Source organism: Mirounga angustirostris, unplaced genomic scaffold (assembly GCF_029215605.1).
Source record: "Mirounga angustirostris isolate CCGP_5_RB_7025 unplaced genomic scaffold, mMirAng1.0.hap1 SCAF_7, whole genome shotgun sequence".
In the NCBI taxonomy this organism is placed as follows: Eukaryota; Metazoa; Chordata; class Mammalia; order Carnivora; family Phocidae; genus Mirounga; species Mirounga angustirostris.
The window spans coordinates 90,284,406-90,289,126 of record NW_026991715.1 but is presented as its reverse complement, the minus strand read 5'-3'; positions in this window follow the sequence as shown (position 1 = coordinate 90,289,126).

The window sequence follows — 4,721 nt, the reverse complement described above, 5'->3', positions numbered from 1 at the left end:
GTCGCCCCGCGTCCGTGGGCGTTTTAGACTGGCGAGAACTACAACTCCCAGCTTGCCCCGCGCCCGCCAGGTCAAGCCTGTTGTAGTTCCTGCAGATCTCGCTTCGCAGAGGCAGCCCCACGAGGTCCCCCCGTTTCTCGACCCAGGGATGGGCTCTTCTGCCAGGTCCCTGGAGGCCGTCTTATTTCTCTAGGCTTCCATTTGTTGAGTTTTTACCACGTGCAAAGCAATATTCTGAGCGCTTAACGTGAATTAACTTGCTTATTTCCTAAAGTCTGACAACTCAGTGAGGGAAAATTATTATTATCCCTGTACTGTATATTTAAAAACTGAGGCATTAGTGAGGTGAAGAAATTTTGCTAGGAAGTGTTAGAGTCCAGGATTTCTACTCACTCCTGACACCTGGAGCCTGCTTTCTGCCTTACTCTGGTTCATCCTTCAGCAAACCTGTTTCTCCCTTCGCCTTCCCTTTATCAGAACTACATCTACATTAAGGCCTAATTTAGAGTATATTTTACATATATACAGTAAAATGCATAAATCTTATGTGTATAGCTTAGTGAATTTTCATAAATGTATACCTCCATATAACTAAAACTCCGATCAAGATTGAGAACATTTTCATCACCCCAGAAAGTTCCCTCTTACCCCTTCAAGTCATTTCCCTCCAGACATAACTATTCATCTGGTTCCTGTCACTATAGATTAGTTACATGTGTTTAGAACTTTAGATAAATGGAATGGCTGGCTCTGTATATACTGCCTTTCAGTGGTCATCATATTTTTGAGATCCTATCTACTGTGTGTATTACTAGTCTGACCCGTCCCACCACCCCTTGCAGCTTTATTGAAATATATCTGACATATGACATTGTGTAAGTTCAAGGTGTACAATATGATGATTTGATACATGTTTATACTGCAGAATGTTACCACAATAACCTTGGTTCCTGCATCCATCACGTCACATAATTACCATTTTGTTGTTGTTGTTACAATGAGAACATTAAAGCTCTACTCTCATAGCAGCTTTCAAAAATAAGATACAGTATTGTTAAGTGTAGTCACCATGTTGTACATTAAATCCCTGGAGCTTATTCATCTCATAACTGCAAGTTTGTACCCTTTGACCAACATCACCCAATTTCCCTAATGCCCCAGCCCCTGGCACCCTCGCAACCACCATTCTACAATCTGTTTCTACATATTCAGTTTTTTGTTTTTAAAGATTACACATATAGGGGCGCCTGGGTGGCATAGTCGGTTAAGCCTCTGACTCTTGGTTTTGGCTCAGGTCATGATCTCGGGGTCCTGGGATTGAGTCCTGCACCAGGCCCTGTGCTCTGCGTGGATTCGGCTTGAGAGTCTCTCTCTCTCCCTATCCATCTGCCCCTCCTGCTCGTGCTCTCTCTCTCTAAAATAAATAAAATCTTTAGAAAAAGTAAAATTAAAAATTAAAAAAAAAAAAGATTCCACCTGTTAACGACACCATGCAGTATTTGTCTGTCTGGCTTATTTAACTTAGCATGATGCCATCCAGGCCCATTCTTGTTGTCACAAATGGCAGGATTTCTTTCTTTTTTTAATGGCTGAATACTATTCCACTGTGTATGTATCCCGTATCTTCTCTATCCATTCATCTGTTGATGGACACTTAGGTTGTTTTCATGTCTCAGATACTGTGAATAATACTGCCATGAACACAGAGAGGTCTCTAAATCACTGAATAGTATTCCTCTGTATAAATGTACAACTGTTTTTGAAACCCAGTCTTCTGAGCAAATGTTTGGCCTCTGCACTCCAACCTTGATCTTTCAGTTCCCCCCAAGGGTCAGGCTCTTTCTGGAATGCGATTTTGTACACCCTATTCCCTGTGCCTGGGCTTCCCTTTTTTCCTCTTGGCCTGGCCTACTCTGCTCTCATACAGATTATCCCTCTGGTCCCCTCCAACCCTGTCCGTGCCCAGCACCAAGCACAGTGTCTGGCATAAAGTGAGTATTCAATCCCTGTCTGTTGAATGAACACTGAAACGGCAAGGAGGCCCAGGAGGGCCATGGCCATGTGGTATCAAGTCACATTCCTAGAGGGCTCAGAGGCATTATGTTCCATCTTAGAACTCCACTAAGTTCAGTGAAAGGAGACAGCCACATGATTATTTCCCCTTATTTTCCTGATGGGGAAGCTAAAGCTCAGAGAGGGAGAGTGGCTTTCCTTAGGACACACATCCAGAAAAGGGACAGAGCTGGAATGTGAACCCAGGTCTGCGTGGCTGCTACGCCTACCTCTGGTGGTAGTGGGGAGGGGTTGGAGGGGCCTGAGGGAAAGCTCTGGAGGAGCTGTTTCACAGCAGAGACAGGAAGCGGGATCTGGTCCTCTCAGAAGGTGGACCCCATGGAAGTGGTCAGGGCAGCTCTCAACTCAATGAAACACGTATAGTCGGGGTCATGGAGTGGAGGCCGTGTAAGCAGGTGAACGTCTCCATACTGGAGGCATGAGAGCATGACAGAACGGCCACTTGGGAAGGGTACTTTAGAGGAAATGTGTGCCCTGGAAAGGGGCTCAGGGCTCTGGGGTTGGGGAGGAGCTGGTTTCTTGGGTCCTAAATTCTTTCTAGGGTTGGAGGCTGTGAGTCTCTGACACCAAGGGGCTGTTCTTGGGCCGGTCCCTTTGCTGTAGAACAGAGCAAGGAAAAAATCTTGGACTCTGCAAAGCTGTGTGCAACATGGAGAGAAGACTGGGAAGTTGACGAGGGCTTGGACACATTCACAGCAAAGAGCCACTCTAAGCTTTGGCTCTCCAGCTCGACCCCTGAGGTTGTACCACGTGGCAGGGGTTGGGCAGGGGAGGTGAATGGTGTCTCCATGATGCAGATGAACAAGGGGCAGCTCAGAGAGGAGTGACTTGCCCAGTGTCAGCCAGGTAGTCAGAGGCAAGTGAGGGCTTGATTTCAACTTGATCAATTCTGAGCACATAGTGGGTGCACACAATAGGTTGCCAGGAAAGACAGGCAATGAGAAGTTTTTCTGAACAAAATTTGTAAAAACCACACCCCTAGAACAGTGGCTAGGAAGGAGCCCTGGTGTGTATCTGAATTGCTGTACCATGTGCACATCTCTCTGTCACTTGCTCTTGTGCTAAGTGCTTCACTGTATTACCTGAGGGTTTTTTGTTTGTTTTTGTTTTTTATAGGGGATGAGTAACACAAGTGGGAAAGTTTATGAAAGCAAAAAGTACACTCCCCAGATATGAGAGTGGGTGAACTCAAGAGAGGGAACTGCGCCTACCTGATTAATCTTTATAATAAACCTTTGAGTTGGGTTCTGCTGTTACACCCATTTTACAGATGAGGACATTGGGGTTAGGGAGATGGCTAAGGCCCCCAGCTGGTAAGTGGGAAGGGAGGGGTTTGGACCCAAGTCATCTGAATCCACATCCTGGCCTCTTAGCCCCACTTTCGGACTGGCAGCCTGCCTTTCCCTGAAGCTGACCCTGGGCCTGGGACTATTACTCAGACCTAGATTTTCACAGCCCAGAGCTCAGTGAGCTTCTCAGGCTGCATTGTGCAGGCAGACAGGTGCCGCTTGAGATGGGCAGGGCACCATGGGGCCACACCTGGCTCATCCAGATGCTGTCCAAAGATCTGGCAGGCTAGGACATGCCCTCTTGGGGCTGGAGCAGTGACTCAGAGCTGCTGGCCCCAGGTGTCACAGCAGGAAGGGAGACCAGGGGCTTGGGTTTGGGGTCTGCCCTACTTGGAGCTGGGCGGAGAGACCAGGGGGACTCCCTTGGTCTGGGGCAGGCCTGGAGCCGGGGGCTGCCTGCCCTTCTTCTTAGTAGTTAGGTCACTAGCAAGCCCATCACACCGCAACAAAAACTAACATCCTTTGAAACTTTACCCCCTTGTTGGACACCGTGCTCGGGACTTTATTTTTTAGTTTTTTAAAGATTTTATTTTATCTATCATCTATCTATCTATCTATCTATCTATCTATCTATCTATCTATCTATCATCTATCATCTATCATTTATTTATTTAGAGCATGAGCGTGGGGCGGGGCAGAGGGAGAGGGAGAGAGAATCTCCAGCAGATTCTGTGCTGAGCACAGAGCCAGACACAGGGCTCGATCCTACAACCATGCTCGGGACTTTAAATGCATGACTTCATTTCATCCTCACCACCACCTTCGGAGATAGGTCTCATACATTATCCACGATTTACAGACAAGGGAGCTGAGGCTTATAGAGGTGATGTAACGTGCTCCATCACAGCTGAACCTGGCTATCTGGCCCCTCAGCCCAATCTCTTAACAAACATCTTGTTTTATTTTGTTTTGTTTTTTAAAATATTTTATTTATTTATTTGAGAGAGAGAGAGAGGGAGCCCGAGGGTGGGGGGAGGGGCAGAGGGAGAGACTCTCAAGCAGACTCTGCACTGAGCTCAGAGCCCCATGCAGGGCTCCATCTCACCACCCCAAGATCACGACCTGATCCGAAATCAAGAGTCAGACGCCCAACAGACCAAGCCATCCAGGTGCCCCCTTTATAAGATTTTATTTTTAAGTAATCTACACACCCGATGTAGGGCTTGAACTCACAACCCCAAGATTAAGAGTCACATGCTCTACCCACTGAGCCAGCTAGGTGCCCCCTTAACAACCATCTTAAAATAGTCCTATCAAGTGCCATCCACTTTCTGCAGCGTCCGCTCCTTGGAGACACAC